This window comes from Callorhinus ursinus, unplaced genomic scaffold, assembly GCF_003265705.2.
Source record: "Callorhinus ursinus isolate GAN/ISIS: 27379988/994484 unplaced genomic scaffold, GSC_fseal_2.0 scaffold17, whole genome shotgun sequence".
NCBI classification, from domain to species: Eukaryota; Metazoa; Chordata; class Mammalia; order Carnivora; family Otariidae; genus Callorhinus; species Callorhinus ursinus.
The window spans coordinates 17,422,382-17,441,299 of NW_027397079.1; the positions used below are offsets into that span (position 1 = coordinate 17,422,382).

Sequence of the window (18,918 nt, forward strand, 5' to 3'; positions counted from 1 at the left end):
TATCAGTGAGGTCATATGATACATGTCTTTCTCTGATGGACTTATTTTACTCAGCGTAACGCCCTCCAGTTCCATCCACGTCGTTGCAAATGGCAAGATCTCATTCCTTTTGATGGCTGCATAATATTCCATGGTGTATATATACCACATCTTCTTTATCCATTCATCTGTCGATGGACATCTTGGCTCTTTCCACAGTTTGGCTATTGTGGACATTGCTGCTATAAACATCGGGGTGCACGTACCCCTTCGGATCCCTACATTTGTGTCTTTGTGGTAAATACCCACTAGTGCAATTGCTGGATCATAGGGTAGCTCTATTTTCAACTGTTTGAGGAACCTCCATACTGTTTTCCAGAGTGGCTGCACCAGCTTGCGTTCTCACCAACAGTGTAGGAGGGTTCCCCTTTCTCCGCATTCCTGCCAACATCTGTCGTTTCCTGACTTGTTAATTTCAGCCATTCTGACGGGTGTGAGGTGGTATCTCATTGAGGTTTTGATCTGGATTTCCCTGATGCCGAGCGATGTGGAGCACTTTTTCATGTGTTTCTTGGCCATTTGGATGTCTTCTTTGGAAAAATGTCTGTTCATGTCCTCTGTCCATTTCTTGATTGGATTATTTGTTCTTTGGGTGTTGAGTTTGATAAGTTCTTTATAGATTTCGGATACTAGCCCTTTATCTCATATGTCATTTGCAAATATTTTCTCCCATTCTGTCGGTTGTCTTTTGGTTTTGGGGACTGTTTCTTTTGCTGTGCAAAAGCTTTTTATCTTGATGAAACCCCAATAGTTCATTTTTGCCCTTGCTTCCCTTGCCTTTGGCGATGTTTCTAGGAAGAAGTTGCTGTGGCTGAGGTCGAAGAGGTTGCTACCTGTGTTCTCCTTTAGGATTTTAATGGACTCCTGTTTCACGTTTAGGTCTTTCAAACATTTGGAGTCTATTTTTCTGTGTGGTGTAAGGAAATGGTCCAGTTTCATTCTTCTGCATGGCTGTCCAATTTTCTCAACACCATTTGTTGAAGAGACTGTCTTTTTGCCGTTGGACATTCTTTCCTGCTTTGTCAAAGATGAGTTGACCATAGAGTTGAGGGTCCATTTCTGGGTTCCCAATTCTGTTCCATTGATCTATGTGTCTGTTTTTTTGCCAGTACCATACTCTCTTGATGATGACAGCTTTGTAATAGAGCTGGAAGTCCAGAATTGTGATGCCCCCAGCTTTGCTTTTCTTTTTCAACGTTCCTCTGGCTATTCGGGGTCTCTTCTGGTTCCATACAAATTTTAGGATTATTTGTCCCATTTTTTTGAAAAGAGTGGATGGTATTTTGATGGGGATTGTATTGAATGTGTAGATTGCTATAGGTAGCATTGACATCTTCACAATGTTTGTTCTTCCAATCCATGAGCATGGAACTTTTTTCCATTTCTTTGTGTTTTCTTCAATTTCTTTCATGAGTATTTTATAGTTTTCTGAGTACAGATCCCTTGCCTCTTTGGATAAATTTATTCCTAGGTATCTTATGGTTTTGGGTGCAATTGTAAATGGGATCGACTCCTTCATTTGTCTCTCTTCTGTCTTGTTGTTGGTGTATAGGAATGCCACTGATTTCTGTGCATTGATTTTATATCCTGCTACTTTACTGAATTCCTGTATGAGTTCTAGCAGTTTTGGGGTGGAGTCTTTTGGGTTTTCCACATACAGTATCATATCATCTGCAAAGAGTGAGAGTTTACTTCCTCTTTGCCAATATGGATGCCTTTGATTTCTTTTTGTTGTCTGATTGCTGTGGCTAGGACTTCTAATACTATGTTGAATAGCAGTGGTGATAGTGGACATCCCTGCTGCATTCCTGACCTTAGGGGGAAAGCTCTCAGCTTTTCCCCATTGAGAATGATATTTGCTGTAGGTTTTTCATAGATGGCTTTTATGATATTGAGGTATGTAACCTCCATCCCTATACTCTGAAGAGTTTTGATCAAGAAAGGATGCTGTACTTTGTCAAATGCTTTTTCTGCATCTATTGAGAGGATCATAGGATTCTTCTTCTTTCTTTTGTTAATATATTACGTTGATTGATTTGTGGATGTTGAGCCAAACTTGCAGCCCAGGGATAAATCCTACTTGGTCGTGGTGAACAATCCTTTTAATGTACTGTTGGATCCTATTGGCTAGTATTTTGGTGAGAATTTTTGCATCCATGTTCATCAAGGATATTGGTCTGTAATTCTCCTTTTTGATGGGGTCTTTGTCTGGTCTGGGGATCAAGGTAATGGTGGCCTCATAATATGAATTTGGAAGTTTTCCTTCCATTTCTATTTTTTGGAACAGTTTCAGGAGAATACATATTAATTATTCTTTGAATGTCTGATAGAATTCCCGTGGGAAGCCATCTGGCCCTGGGCTTTTGTTTTTTGGGAGATTTTTGATGACTGCTTCAATTTCCTTCGTGGTTATAGGTCTGTTGAGGTTTTCTATTTCTTCCTGGTTCAATTTTGGTAGTTGATACATCTCTAGGAATGCACCCATTTCTTCCAGGTTATCTAATTTGCTGGCATAGAGTTGCTCATAATATGTTCTTATAATTGTTTGTATTTCTTTGGTGTTGGTTGTGATCTCTCCTCTTTCATTCATGATTTTGTTGATTTGGGTCATTTTTCTTTTTGATAAGTCTGGCCAGGGGTTTATCAATCTTGTTAATTCTTTCAAAGAACCAGCTCCTAGTTTCGTGGATCTCTTCTACTGTTCTTTTGGTTTCTACTTAATTGATTTCTGCTCTGACCTTTATTATTTCTCTTCTCCTGCTGGGTTTAGGCTTTATTTGCTGTTCTTTCTCCAGCTCCTTTAGGTGTAGGGCTAGGTTGTGTATTTGAGACCTTTCTTGTTTCTTGAGAAAGGCTGAAGTGCTATATACTTTCCTCTCAGGACTGCCTTTGCTGTATCCCAAAGATTTTGAACAGTTGTGTTTTCATTTTCATTGGTTTCCATGAATTTTTTTAATTCTTCTTTAATTTCCTGGTTGACCCATTCATTCTTTAGTAGGATGCTCTTTAGCCTCCATGTATTTGAGTTCTTTCTGACTTTTCTCTTGTGATTGAGTTCTAGTTTCAAAGCATTGTGGTCTGAAAATATGCAGGGAATGATCCCAATCTTTTGGTACTGGGTGAGACCTGATTTGTGACCTAGGTTGTGATCTATTCTGGAGAATGTTCCGTGGGCACTAGAGAAGAATGTGTATTCTGTTGCTTTGGGATGGAATGTTCTGAATATGTCTGTGAAGTCCATTTGGTCCAGTGTGTCATTTAAAGTCTTTATTTCCTTGTTGATCTTTTGCTTAGATGATCTGTCCATTTCAGTCGGGGGTGTTAAAGTCCCCACTATTATTGTATTGTTGTCCATGTGTTTCTTCGCTTTTGTTATTAAGTGCCTTATATAATTGGCTGCTCCCATGTTAGGGGCATAGATATTTACAATTTTTAGATCTTCTTGTTGGATAGACCCTTTAAGTAGGATATAGTGTCCTTCTTCATCTCTTATTACAGTCTTTGTTTTAAAATCTAATTTGTCTGATATAAGGATTGCCACCCGAGCTTTCTTTTGGTGTCCATTAGCATGGTAAATGGTTTTCCACCCTCTCACTTTCAATGTGGGGGTGTCTTTGGGTCTAAAATGAGTCTCTTGCAGACAGCATATTGATGGGTCTTGTTTTTTAATCCAACCTGCTAGCCTGTGTCTTTTGATTGGGGCACTGAGCCCATTTACATTCAGGGTAACTATTGAAAGGTATGAATTTAGTGCCATTTTATTGCCTGTAAGGTGACTGTTACTGTATATTGTTTGTGTTCCTTTCTGGTCTATGCTGCTTTTAGGCTCTCTCTTAGCTTAGAGGACCCCTTTCAATATTTCTTGGAGGGCTGGTTTCATTTTTGCAAATTCCTTTAGTTTGTTTGTCCTGGAAGCTGTTGTTCTCTCCTTCTATTTTCAATGACAGCCTGGCTGGATATAGTATTCTTGGCTGCATTTTTTTTCTCGTTTAGTGCTCTGAAGATATCATGTCAATCCTTTCTGGCCTGCCAGTCTCTGTGGATAGGTCTGTTGCCAATCTAATATTTCTACCATTGTAGGTTACATCTCTCTTCTCCCGAGCTGCTTTCAAGATTTTCTCTTTGCCTCTGAGACTCGTAAGTTTTACTATTAGATGTCAAGGTGTTGACCTATTATTATTGATTTTGAGAGGGGTTCTCTGTACCTCCTGGATTTTGATGCCTGTTTCCTTCCCCACATTAGGGAAGTTCTCTGCTATATTTTATCCAGTATACCTTCTGCCCCTCTCTCTCTTTCTTCTTCTTCTGGGATCCCAATTATTCTAATGTTGTTTCCTCTTATCATATCACTTATCTCTCTATTTCTGCCTTCGTGATCCTGTAGTTGTTTGTCTCTTTTTTTCCTCAGCCTCTTTATCTTCCATCATTTGGTCTTGTATATCGCTGATTCTCTCTTCTGCCTCATTTATCCTAGCTGTTAGTGCCCCCATTTTTGATTGCACCTCATTAATAGCCTTTTTGATTTCGACTTGGTTAGATTTTAGTTTTTATTTCTCCAGAAAGGGTTTCTCTAATAACTTCCATGCTTTTTTTCAAAGCTAGCTAGTATCTTTAAAGTCATGATTCTGAACTCTAGGTCCGACATCGTACTAATGTCCGTATTGAGTAAGTCCCTGGCAGATGGTAGTACCTCTTGTTCTTTTTGCTGAGGTGATTTTTTTCATCTTGTCATTTTGTCCAAAGGACAATAGATGAATGAGAGAACAAAATGCTAACAGGTTAACAACGTCCACAGCAAATATACTCTATACAAATCAGAAAAGACCTGAAACCAGGGGAAAAGAAAGGGAAAGAAAGAAAAAAGAAAGAAAAAAACAAACGATAAAAACAAAAACAGAACAATACAAAAAAAGGAGAATATGATCAAATATCAGGCTAGTGCATAGATCAGTGCTACACACTAGATTTCGGGTGTGTTTTGGTCTGTTAGAAAAAAGTGCCTCCTAAAATTTTAAAGGAAGAAAGACATATATGTACAAAATAAGGGTTGATACAATGAAGGGATGGAAGATGATTGTAAAGATGAAAATTATAAAAGATTTTATAAAAGGAATTGATAAGTTTGAAAAAAGAAAGAAGATTTAAAAGAGAAAAAAAAGGGAGAGAGTGTGATCAGGCAGGAGACTAGAACAAAGCCATACACTAGTGATTTAGGGTATATTTTGATCTGTTAGAAGAAACTGTATCTCAAAATTTTAAAGAGAGAACAACTTATATATATATGCCAAAAATAAAGGTAACTACTTTGAAGGGATAAAATATGACTCTAAAAGTGAAAAATAAAAAATGTTTTTTTTAAAAAAGGGATTGATAAGATGTTGGTTGAAAAGGGGAAAAAGAAAAATTTTAAAAAGTTAAAAAAATATTAACTTTGATGAACTAATGAATCATGGTTAAAAAAAAGCCATGAATTCTATGTGCATTATTCCCCTAGCGCTGGAGTTCTGCCGTTTTCCTTGATCGTTAAACTTGGTCTTGGCTTGCTGGCTGTTCGTGCTGATCTTCTGGGGGAGGGGCCTGTTGCCATGGTTCCCAAATGTCTTTGCCGGAGGCGGAATTGCCCCGCCCTTGTCGGTCCAGGCTAAGCAAGCTGCTTGGGTTGCTCTCAGGAGCTTTTGTTCCCTGCAAGCTCTCCATACAGCTTTGGAGGACCAGGGTGAAAATGGTGGCCTTCTAATCTCCACCCGGAGCAGCTGAGAACTCGGGGCCCTGCTCCTTAATGCGCCCCCAGAGAAAAGCAGTCACTCCTGTCTCCCCGGTCTCTGGCTGCACTCCGCGCTCACCCAGCTTGTGACCGAGCGTTTCTATCTCTGGCCCCCGACCCCGTGTGGAGTCTCCAAACCCAGCAGATCCCTGCGGTGCGCTCCCACGCCGCTCCTCCCAGGGGAGGGAGGGGAGTCTCCCCGGCTCTGCCGCTTGTTGGGTCCCTGCTGGAGGAGCAGTGCCCCGACTGGGCCGCGGATCACAGTTTATGGCAACCCCAAGCTGAGAGCCAGTGCCTCCGCTCCGTCTCTGCAGCCAGCTTCCCCGCTCCAATACCTGGGAGCTCTGCCGCACTCAGTCACCCCCAGTCTTTCTGTGACCCCGAGGGTCCTGAGACCACACTGTCCCGCGAGGGTTCCACCCCCCGCTTAGCCACTGCAGCGACGTACCTCCACGGAGCCGACTCCTAAAAGGTCCGATTTTGTGCTCCGCGGCTCTAGCACTTGCCAGAAGCGGCCGACGGAGGCCCCCTCCCCCGCCGTCTATCCTCCCGAATATCGCCTCGGATTCATTTCTCCGCACGTCCTACCTTCCAGAAAGTGGTCGCTTCTCTGTTCAGAGAGTTGTTGCTACTCTCCTCTTCAGTCTCCTGTTGAGTTCATAGGTGTTCAGAACGGTTTGATTCCTATTCAGCTGAACTCCTGAGACCAGATGAAATCCAGGTCTCCTACTCCTCCGCCATCTTGCTCTGCTCCCCCCTTTTGTCTGTTAATATTTGCTTTATGTATTCGGGTGCTTTCATATTGGTTTCATAGACATTTACAATTGTTATATCTTCCCTTTGGATTGTTCCGTTTATCATTATGTAATGTCCTTCTTTGGCTCTTCTTACAGTCTTTTTTCTAAAGTCTATTTTGTCCAGTGTAAGCATTGCTACCCCAGCTTTCTTTTCACTTCCTTTTGCATGGTGAACATTTTTCTACCCCTTCAGTTTCAATCTGCATGCATCTTTAGCTCCGAAGTGATTCTCTTATAGGCAGCATATAGATAGGTCTTGCTGTTTTATCCATTCAGTCACCCTGTGTCTTCTGTATGGAGCATTTAATCCATTTATGCTTAACGTAATTATGATAGGTGTGTACTTATAGCCAATTTGTTCTTTTATGATTGTTTTTGTAGTTCTTCTCTGTTCTTCTCTTGCTCTCTTGTGGTTTGATGGCTTCTTATTGTTATGCTTGGATACATTTTTCTTTACTTTTTGTGTACATATGATAGGTTTTTGATTTGTGGTCACGAAAAGATTCATCTATAACATCTTATGTGTATAACAGTCAAGTTGGTAGTTGCTTAAAGTTTTAATCCATTCTAAAAGCACTAAATTTTATTCCTCTCTCCACACTTTATGTACATAAAGCCATAATTTCTTTTATTTTGTAAATCTTTTGATTTTTAATAGATGTAATTCATTTTCCTGCTTTTGTGTTTTAACCTCCGTAGTGGTTTTATAACTGATTAATCTACTACTTTCATTATGGTTTTTGCATTTACCTGTGAATTTTTTTCCTTTCATATTTTTCTTTTCTCCTTTCTTACTGCCTTTTCTTTCCACTCAAAGAACTTCCTTTAACATTTCTTGTAAGGTTGGTTTAGTGGCGATAACTTCTTTAACTTTTATTTGTCTGAGAAACTCTCTCTCTCCTTCTATTCTGAGTGCTAACCTTCCTATGTTTAGTTTCTTGGTTGTGGATTTTTTTCCTTTCATCTCTTTGAATATATCATGCCACTCTCTTCTGACCAGCAAAATTTCTGCTGAAAAACCAGCTGATAGCCTTATGGAGTTTCCCTTCTATGTGTTTTCTTTTCTTCTGCTGCTATTAAAATTCTCTCTTTATCACTGCCTTTTGCCATTTTAATTATTATGTATCTTGGTGTGGACCTTCTTGAGTTAATTTTGTCTTGAGTTTTGTGCTTCCTGGACCTGGAGTTCTGTTTCCTTCTTCAAATGAGGGAAGTTTTCAGCTATTATTTCAAATAAATTTTCTGCCACCTTCTCTTTCTCTTCTCCTGTTTGGATCCCTATAAAGGGAATGCTATTACACTTTAATATGCCATAGAGATCCTTTAACCTATTCTCATGTTTTATTCTTTTTCCTTTTTGCTATTTGGTTTGGTTGCTTTCTATTACTCTCTTCCAGATCACTGATTCATTCTTCTGCCTCCTCTAGTCTGCTGTTGAGTCCCATTAGTTATTTTTAATTTCAATTACTGAGGTTTTTTTATGTTTCTTTTTATATTTTTTCTCATTGTTGAAATTCTAAGATCTTCACCTCTCTTTCCTAGCCCAGTGAGTATCTTTATGACCATTACTTTTAATTTTTTATCGTATTGTTTAGCTCCGTTTCATTTTATTTATTTGTTTGTTTGTTTGTTTATTTACTTTGCTGTGGTTTTGTCCTGTTCTTTGATTTGAGACCTATTTCTCTCTCTCATTTTGTCTAACTTTCCATGTTTCTGTACATTAGGAAAGTTAGCTGTCTATCTCCTGATTTTTGAAAGTTGTGCCTAATGAAGAAGAGATCCTGTGGTGCTTTGTAGTGCAATGGTTCTTTTTTCTCCAAAACTGGAAATTTCAGGGTTTCACCTGTGAGTTGTGTGTGCCCCACTGTTGTGGCTGAGCTGTGTTTGCCATCAGTCCAGTCAGCTGCAATGGCCCACTTTGCTTGTTGTGGGTTTACTGGACAGAGTTTGGTTCCTGTGCTGTAAAGGGGCCAGTCTGAGGCCCCTTCAGGCTTAATGCTGGGTGGTGTCAGCAGTCAGACCAGATGCCTGCCCTCAGCCCATATGCCGGGGCTCTGTCACACTGAACGACAGGGATTTCTCTGTGCACATTGTCCCTTTAGAGGCTTTTGTTGATGATTTTGTTGATGATTAGTAGGACAGCAGTCCTACTAATTGGCAGGGTGCTGTCTGTGCTAGTGGCTATAAAGTTTGTCTGCTGTGACTACAGGTGCACTAGTGTATGTGGTTATCTTACCCTTTCTCCAGGGCAAAAGTTGCTTTGAAATGGCACTTGCCCTGCTGAGGCTGCTTGCAGAGTGTATCAGGGCAGGAGCTGCTTTGGAAAGTCTCCTGCAGAGTGGGGTGATTTAGTTGGGGTGGATCCCTAGGAGAACACAGGAGCAGGGTGCACAGTGCTAGCAAGGTAGGTGGAGACTGTTTGTGCTGGGTCTGCAAGTGTCCTGTTATCTAGGTGGGGGGAGAGTGGCACCTGCCAGATCCTTTGTCCTTGGAGAAGTCTCTTAAAAAACGCCTGCCCCTCCAGTCTACATCCTGAGAGTAGTAAATGAATCTCCCTCACACTATACCCCAGGGGCTTCTCAAATTGTTGCTTCTATGCTGTATTTTGGCCAGGTTATTTGTAAGGCTGGTTCTTTAAGAGTGGAGACTGTTTTCTTTCACGTTCCAGCTCTCCTGGAGCTAAGCCCACTGATATTTGAAGTACCTAGTGTTAAGTCTCACTGATTGTAAAAACTCATGAAGTTAAGCTCCACTGGTTTTCAAAGCCGTATGTTTGGATACCCGTCTTCCCAGTGCAGGTCCCTATGTCTGGGGTGCCTGATGTGGGGTATGATCTTATTTCTGTATAATTGTGGTGTCCCTCTCATTTGTGGTTAGTCTTGCCAGGGGTTTGGTTCCTGACTCCCCTTTGTAATTCTCCATCCTTCCTAACCTTTTAATGTGGCCTCCTCTCCGTGATTAACTGTGGAAAATGTGTTCTGCTAGTCTTCAGGGTGATTTTCAGGGTGTGTTGCACCAGTGTGGCTATAATCTCAGTGTATCCATTGAATGAAGTGAGTTCAGGATCCTCATCTTCCCAGAAGTCTGAGAACAGGATTCATTAGGGGAAAGTTATCTCCATGGATACCAAAAAATTGGGGAGGAAGTGAATCTCCTCTGGCCTTTCTCAAGAGTTTTTTTAGGATCCTTAGAGTAACAGGTTTTAATTTAGGATAACCCAAGTAACATAATAATAGTATTACAGTCACCTGTAAATACATTTCAGTGGTTCTCAAATTGTTATAGTACTTTGGCATCATTGTCTGTGACTGTAATGACCCCAGGTAAAATTTGGGTTTTCTTCCAGACTTAGTGAATCAGATCTGCCAGCAGGACACCCAGGCACTGAGAAACCCAACCCATAATACCCAAAGCTTTATGTCCCCATCACTGCACTCTAGGAATGCAGAATTAAGCTAGACACAGTCCCTGCCCACAGGCCCCAAGAAGAGACAGTTAAGTAGGCAAATAAATTACTACACAATGGGTTGTTATGACAGAGGTGTATAAAATATACAAGAAGATCAGGTGGCTACAGTTTAATAGGTGCTTTGTTTCAATATCCATTATTTCCAATCTGGAGTATCCTGGAAGGACTGTATTGATTAAGGGGCTCATTGACCTGATGGATGTTAGTTGTACTCAACCAGTAAGGAACCCCAGCAGGAGATGAAGGAAGGAGGTTGGGATATTCTTCCCTTGGCTTACTCCATAGGCCATAGCAGTGGCTCTAACCAGAGGCTATGGCTCCTAAGAGCTGGACTCTACAGTTAGCAGTACTGCTCTTTCTTCTTGCCCTATCAGGACTAGGAATTATAAGGGCTCCCTACCACCTGGGATACTGAGCTACACACCCTGCCCATAGCTATATAAATGGTTTCTTTATTAAGCTCTCCTCTATCTGATTCATGTGTGCCAACTGTTTCATGATTTGCAGAAATTTGGCTTTGACGAAAATTCTGGAATCAATAATGAAGAGCTCTTAGGAAATGTTACATCACCAATGCTCTTGATGGCACAGAAACTGATACCATGCAGAACATCATGGACATTAGTGAATTTCAGTTAGTGGTGGATTCAAATGAACAGTATCTGAATGTCAAGAATTTCTGGAAATAATAAACCATATGTTTCATTGATGTATTTCTCTTTTGAATGCCTAGTAGTGATATATGACTTTTTAAAATCTTTGTTTTAATAAGTCTACCTATTTCAGTAAGTACAGAATAAAAATCTTAAGTCACAAGAAAGTATTGAATCACAATTTAATTGGCAGGATATATTCTTTTTAATGAAACATAAAATGATAGTGAATCATAAAATCAATGACATTTTAGATTGGATAAAACATGGTATGGTTTTGGTGTGAACTCTACCTAGTCTGATGTGAAAATTTGTTCTCTGCTTTCTTTTTTGCACCATATTGCACGCTGTTCCTTCATTTCCACCATTTCAGAATTACTCTATTTTTTTAAAGATTTTATTTATTTGAGAGAGAGAGCACACGAGCAGGGGGAAGGGGTGGAGGAAGAGGGAGAAGCAGACTCCCTACTGAGTAAGGAGCCCGATGCAGGGCTCGATCCCAGGACCCTGAGATCATGACCTGAGTCGAAGACAGATCCTTAACTGACTGAGCCACCCACGGGCCCCAAGAATTACTTTATTTTAAATGTGTCTCAAAATAGCCTATGGGTTTGTGTTATGACCACATTGTTTAAGTCTTACTCCCACCAGGACATACATTTAGTGATGATTACAAATCCTTTTGTCATACTTTCCTTTGTCATCTCTTGGTTCGCTGAGATTCACTCTCCAGTAGTTTCTTAAAGAACTCCTCAGAACAGTATTTCCTACATTACTGCACATTTAGGGATGTTTTGCTAACATTTTTGCACCAAAGGACAATTTGCCTTATGCTTTCTTCTTTTCAGTATCTTGTGGGTATTGCTTTGCTGTCTTTAAATTTTGCCTGGGAAAGTAGAGGCCAGTCTTTTACCCTCCTTACAAATAACTATTTTTTTAGCCTTGCTGTCCCCCAGTTCTTTAAAGTACAGTCATTTTCCTAAATACATTTTGATGTTGACCATTCCAGTTTGATTTTCCCTAACACACAGTATGCTTTTTCATTTAGTCATTCTCATTTTGTGGCTTCTTTTAATTTCAGAACAAATTCTTAAAATTTAATTATTTTATTCAATTTTGTTTTCTTCAAGGTTCAATTCTTTCTCAGAATTCTTTTATCTGCTTTGTGTATCCTTTCTTCCTGATCTTTTAGATTCTTTCTTTATCCTCATTTCATTTCATGTACTTTTCTCATCTGTCATCTTTATCCATTAGTGCACTGTCTTTAATTTCTGTTCTTCCTAGTGCTCCTTCCAATTTCATTTTCTTTTTTTAAAATCTGAGTTCTTCAAGCTCATATTTTATTTACTGTTATTTAAGCATTAATTTCCCAAGTTATCAAATTTCTGAATTGTGATCCCCCTACATAGAGCTTATTCATTAAGAATTTTTAAGCCAGGGCGCCTGGGTGGCTCAGTTGGTTAAGCGACTGCCTTCGGCTCAGGTCATGATCCTGGAGTCCCGGGATCGAGTCCCACATCGGGCTCCCTGCTCAGCAGGGAGTCTGCTTCTCCCTCTGACCCTCTTCCCTCTCGTGCTCTCTATCTCTCATTCTCTCTCTCTCAAATAAATAAAAAAAAAAAAAAGAATTTTTAAACCATGGGAAAATATTCAGTCTCTTTTTGCCTGCACCATTTTTTTCTGGTAAGTGTTCTTTCTCTGTTTGTAAGTTTTACTGTTTTGTTTTTCCCCAATTTTTTCTTACAGTATTTTGTATCAATGATTTCCCAGTTCCTAGTTGTTGTTTTCTGTCCCCACCCCCAGTCATTAAATGAGTTAGAGTTTGTGGAAATTTTCCACATAAGAGAAGAGTCAGAGGAACCTTCCATATTTTTAATATAAAAGATTCTGTCCTCTGATGCCATGGAGACAAATAGCTTCCTGCAAGTGTGTCTGACCAGGACTGTTTGTAGCTCATTTCCTCCACCTCTTTGAAACAAACCAGGTTCAAGAAGTCTTCTGTCTCCAACCCTGATTTCTCCACAGATTACTAACAAGGAACATAGTCATATGTTTTAGTTGAGGGAACCATTTTCAGAAAGTATACTTCCTGCCATTTCCTGAGCTCTGCCCATTTTTTTCTTTCTTTTTTTTTTTTTTTTTTACATTTTGTACATGCATTTTAGACTGTAGGGATTACATTCATCTAGTTTTGCTCAAAATGGAGGTTTCTTTTGTGATTTCTAGGAAGAAGAAAGATGATTTATGCCACAATGCTCACACCAAAAATCTACTTAGAAATGTTTGAATTTGTACTGAATTTGTGCACATATATTAGGGTAACATTCAGTTTAATTAAGTGTTAAATCATAGGGTAGAAGATGACTGTATCCTTGCCGCAGAAGCAAAACTATTGTTTGCAGAAGCAGCAAAAATCCATAGAAATTTTCAGTTTCATTTGATACCCGGTCTAGAATCTATTACATATTAAATAACGTTTGGGGGGCCCTACCCTCCCCATCTCCACACATTTCTCCAGTCTTTGCTTTTGCTGCAGGGCCTGGCACCCTCTTCTGAGGGACAGCCTTCATTGTGGCTGCCTGTCTCTGCTTAAAACACCTTTACCCTCACAGAAAAGGATCTTCACTAAGCATAAAATGACCACGCTCTCAACATACACACATACATTAGAGAGAATACCCAGAAAGTGACAAACTAAGCACATGGCAAATTAAAAAAAAATTATGGCCTAATTTCACCTTCAATTTGTTGTTGTGTAGGAAAATAAGCATGTTTCATTGTGAAGTTGAAATGGCATCTAATAAACAAGAAAGAAAATTAAGGCTTCGTAAAAGCCGTGATTTCTCTTCCAGAAAGGGCTTTGGATGCATTGCTATTTACCTGAACATAATGTCCTTCAAAGTAAGAGATGATATCTAAGCTATTTGAGGTTTGTTCTGACCTCCTGCCCTGTGATTTAGGTGTGTGTTTGTGATGTATTCTGTTGATCCCATTGAAAATCTCTGCAAATGTAGTTTTTAAACTTGTATGCTATCTTTTCAGATTAAAAATTTTCATATGAGAAACACATTAAATGGTTGTGATTGGAACACCAACATTAGCTGGAGAAAGAGAGATGATTCTTTCTGACATGGAAAAAAAACCCAATAATATAAAAAAAATTCAGGACTTTTTCTTCATTTTTCCTTGTAACAAAAATGAGACTTTTCAGCATGGAATCAGAATTTAAAAATCTCCAGAGGTAGCCACTTGTTCTTTGCCTATACGGAACTCCAAAAAAGGAACACACTACTCTTCAGCAATGGTGGTTGAGCTTCCTATAAATTTCTTTAATTTAACAACAACAACAAAAAAGGCAAGTCCTCTCTTTTTACTCAATAGAAGGTTAGGTTTGGGGACTTGTTATGTTTCTTTTATTTCTACTACCTAAACCAACTTTCGTTCTGACCAGAATAATCAGCTTATGTTTATCTCAGATTTAATGAAATACACTGAAAGTTTTACTTCAATAGTCCAACTGCATGTGGAGTACAAACTGTTGTTTTTCATGAGAAAAAATCCAATATTAAAGACTCAGACGCAACCAGTCTAGTGACTTTAAAATCAGATATATTCTGTAGAATTTTACATGGCAGAAGGAAACTTTTGAATATTTGATGTTGAAATGCTTATGAATTTTTAGCAGTAGACTAAGATATTTTTTAGAAATAGACCGGGTTCCCTTTTAGACAATATTTGAATTTTTCCCACTAGTCGTATAATTCCCTGAAGTTTTACCCTCTTAAAAAATCTAAATGGCAGTATACTTTTAAGGAAATAAAGGTGGAGCTTTAGATTATATTATGTAAGGAGTGCTATTTTACAGTTTATGTCTTCAAGAATCAATTTCTAATATTTTTATACCTATTATATAGTTGAAACATGGCCCAATTGGTCTCATCAAATCATGGCTGAATTTTCCATGAATGAGAAGTTTAACTATCCAGCCTTATTCTCCTGCCACCCATTCTTTGCCTTCTAGGGCTCAGCCTAATCTGTAGGATAGAGGGATAAAACAGGTAGACATCAATCAGTAATTTGAATTCAAATAACTAGGTGATTGGTATTAGATAGAAAAATCCTTCAAAATTAGCTGAGTTTTCAACTTCTATCCACATATTTTGGCATAATACAGACTCGAGATGTGATTTTTCAGCATGTGTATGGTTGTTGTAGTTTAGTACTAAAGACTCGTTTAGGAATATTCCACCTGAGAAATACTTTGACAAGGAAATGTTATTGCAAAAGATGCAGGAACATATAGCATTTTGTTTTTAAAGCCAAAACTTAGTAAAACCATTGTGTACAAATGGTGAGTAGCTGGCTCAACAAATTTTTGGTTTCAAGAAATAGTGTCTCATGTAAGTAACATCAAGAATAGCAATAGTTTTATCAAAAAGGTATATAAGGATTGGCATCAAAAGGCCATTAAGACTGGGCACCTGGGTGGCTCAGTTGGTTAAGTGACTGCCTCTGGCTCAGGTCATGATCCTGGAGTCCTGGGATCGAGTCCTGCATTGGGCTCTCTGCTCAGCGGGGCGTCTGCTTCTCCCTCTGACCTCTCCCTTCTCATGTGCTCTCTCTGTCATTCTCTCTCAAATAAAATCTTTAAAAAAGAAGAAAGGTCAAAAAAGAAAAAGTTCATTAGGACTTAGACAGCTGTTCTTTCCATCTCTCTCTCTCAGGAGCCATGTAATCCCTTGAAAAGTGTATCTATAGCTGCTCTCCCCTTTCTCAGCTGGCTTTACACTGGCCTTGACTCATATCTGTGCCCCGCTTTATCATAGCTAAATGGCCATCTTACCAATTTCTCGATTTCAGGTTACTGAAAGTGGAATGTGATTTCCCTAGTTTACCTGTTCAACATGGCTTTGCATCCCTAGCAAACCTATAGATTTGCTGCCTATGGCAGAATACAGAGGGTTGCAAATTCTTTTCTACTACCACTGAAAGATGAGTCTGATTTACTTCCCTTTAAAACTGGCCTTGCCATAGTGATCTGCTTGATAGGTAGAGTTATAGTAGAAGTGACCTGGAAGGAGGACTTCCACAGTTAGGTAGGAGAAGCCTTATAGCTTCTACCTCGGCCTCTGGTAGAACAACAGTCTCTCCTGGAGCCTTGAGCTGCTGTGTTAACCACCTTGCTTGAATGACATGCATGAAGGCTCTGAGATTACATTGAAAGGGGGGAAGGGTCCTGCTGAGTCCAGCCTTCCAGTGTCCCCGCTAAAGGACCAGCCATGTGAGTGAAGCCATCTTGGACCCTCCAGCCCAGCCCAGCTAACACCACCTGTCCCTAGCCAATGCTCTGTGCAGCAGAATCACCCACATGAGCACTGCCTGCCTAAATTCCTGATCTGTAGTTATGATATTTAATAAAATGGTTATTGTTTGAAGCCACTAAATGTTAAGGTAGTTTGTTATACAGCAATACATAACTGAAATACCTCTGCTTCATCAACTGTGACTCAAATGGAAATAGAGCAAGCTAAGTCTATCCCAACAAGGCCAGTGGGTGGCAGTTTCCTTGTACAAAAAAAAAAAAATGCATGCCATTAGGAGTTTTAATTGAGATCCTTAGGTTAATTGCTGCCCTTAATTTCCCTTGAGGCTACAACAAAGAGGAACAGGATTAAGTTACAGCTAGACTCTGATGGGATTTAGATTAATGATACAAGGAACATCTAGATGAAACTACTGACGTCACTAGCCAGGTTGCAACTTAATCATAGTAAAAAGAGGATAATTATAGTTGAAAAAGATATGCACTTGGTTGACATAAAGATATCTAAAACTAAGGCCTCTGGTTGTCAGTCTCTTTCATGAACATCTGAAGAAGAGAAATTTAATACATTTTAATAATGCCTCAATATTTTTTGAACCTTGGCCTAAATGCACTTTGCAGATACTCATTTGAAAGAGAGAAAGATACACATGTGAAAAAGTTATGTGTAGATATTTTTGGAGAAGAAAACCTAAAGCTTCAAAATCAGTTACATAGTCATTAACTGAAAATTTCTTATAATCCATGGCAGTTACTGAAAGACAACTATTTTCCCCCAAATGTCATAAGTTTCAACCTTCCATCTACATATTTCTGCAGAAATTACTACAAGCATCTGTGTAGTGTGATTATTGTCAGGGACATTCTGACTTGCTCTAAAATAGTTGGCTCTCTCAATTCATCTTATTGATATAGAGTAAAAAACTTGATATCACCAAGAAATTTCTGTGACTTGTTAAAAATTAATAAAATATAGGGGCGCCTGGGTGGCTCAGTCAGTTAAGCATCTGCCTTCGGCTCAGGTCCTGATCCCAGGGTCCTGGAATCGAGCCGCGTGGGGAGCCTGCTTTTCCCTCTCCCTCTGCCTGCTGCACCCCGTGCTTGTTCTCCCTTCTCTCTGTCAAGTAAATAAAATCTTTGAAAAATTAATAAAATGTGGGGCGCCTGGGTGGCTCAGTCCTCCAATGTCTGCCTTTGGCTCAGGTTATGATCCCAGGGTCCTGGGATCAAGCCCCTCATTGGGCTCCCTGCTCTGTGGGAAGCCTGCTTCTCCCTCTCCCACTCCCCCTGCTTGTGTTCCTTCTCTTGCTGTGTCTCTCTCTGTCAAATAAATAAATAAATAAAATCTTTTAAAAAAATTAAAATGTGAAAAGGAGACTCTTTGATCCTTGTTAAGTATCTTTTCTGTTTTTCCACTGGACTAACTGGGGCAGCTGTGTTAATTAATTGCAAATGTCCTAATCTTCAGCTAGTACTTTTTAAAAATATTAACTTTTGATCATGTCTGAGATCCCTTATTAGACCATAGCCCAGAGGCAGGCTTTTTTTGTAAGTGGCCAGAAAGATGGAAACCATACAGGCTCTCTTCATTTTTCTGACAGTATGATAATTCACACTTCAGGCTCTGAAAGTACCAGTAACTGACACTTGCAACTTATTATTGTGGGTTTTTTCTTTCAAAACAGTTTTTCTTTTAGAAGAACTACCTTCTCTCTGATCCGTGAGATTTGAGTTGACAGGAGACCCACATCTGACTCCAATGGTGAAATGTCATGGGCTTCAGTGACTCAACAGATCTCACCCCCTTGGCCAAAGAGATTTTTTTAGAGATGGGTAAATAATCTAATAAGAACTAAGGTGATATGTTCTGGGGCTTTTGCTAAAATAGAGGCTCTTTCTTTGGTGTGCAGGAGTTCCTGAAAGGCACCTTCTTTCTCCTCTTGGATTTGAGGTTGGAGATCTGAAACACAGTAACCATTTTGCTACCAGGAAGGGACATCATTGGCCTACAAAGGGTTCCCTGTAAAGCAGAAAAAAGCACCCTAGTTAGACAAACACAACTGCATCCTTGGTGACTAATTTGAGCCACTGGATGAAGACTCACCTCAGGTATAATTCCAGAATTTGCTTTTATAAGAACAAGTAAGTCTCTTACAACAAAGATGAATTTTATTTTGTTTTATTTAATTTGGTTTATGTTTTGCAACTAAGCCATTTCTAACTGACACAATGTCTTCTGTTTTGCCACAGCATCTTTAAATGATTTGGAGATAAACCTCAAGTTCCATTAGGGTAAGGATACTTGTCTGTTTTGTTCACTGCTAACTTGTATTGCCTTGAATACTGCCTGTAATATTAGGTGCTCAGCAAATATTTGTTGATGGGATGTACAAATTTAGTTCAACCTTTAAGAAAATCAATGTTAATAAACACATGCCTAATGAAAGAACCTAAATGCATATTCCTACAGGACACACATAAAATTGGAAACACCTAAAGATGTGTAAATATGTCTTTTTTTTACAAAAACTAAAATTATTAATGAGTTTCAGTCAGCAGTGTGCTGGAATTGGCTTGTCCTGCAGGAGAATGGATTGTGTCCATCTCTTTCCAACTCTCTGTCTGCTGATTTGACATTGTTAGCTTGAAATTGGTCATGGTGGGAGTATTCATACCACAGTAATCAGCAAACACTAGAAATCAGGCATTTTATTCACCCCCAGAAAGCCAATTTATCATTATTTCCCCCAGAACAAACTTTTAGTGACATGAGCATTTTCTTGTAGAAAAATAAAGGTTTTAAATTTTAGAGTTGGAAGGAAACTTTGAAGTTTTCTGCTTGCATATCCTAAGTTTACAGAGGAGGAATCTGA

The 18,918-nt window shown here is 39.3% G+C and overlaps 1 long non-coding RNA gene across 1 annotated transcript in view; it reads left to right on the forward strand.

Annotated features, from left to right (window-relative positions):
- Nucleotides 1-18,918, forward strand: part of LOC141374348 (uncharacterized) — a 248,275-nt gene that overhangs the window by 108,995 nt on the left and 120,362 nt on the right. Inside the window, exon 2 of the long non-coding RNA XR_012381133.1 lies at nt 17,956-18,154. This is a non-coding gene — a long non-coding RNA (uncharacterized lncRNA). The remainder of the gene's footprint in view (nt 1-17,955; nt 18,155-18,918) is intronic.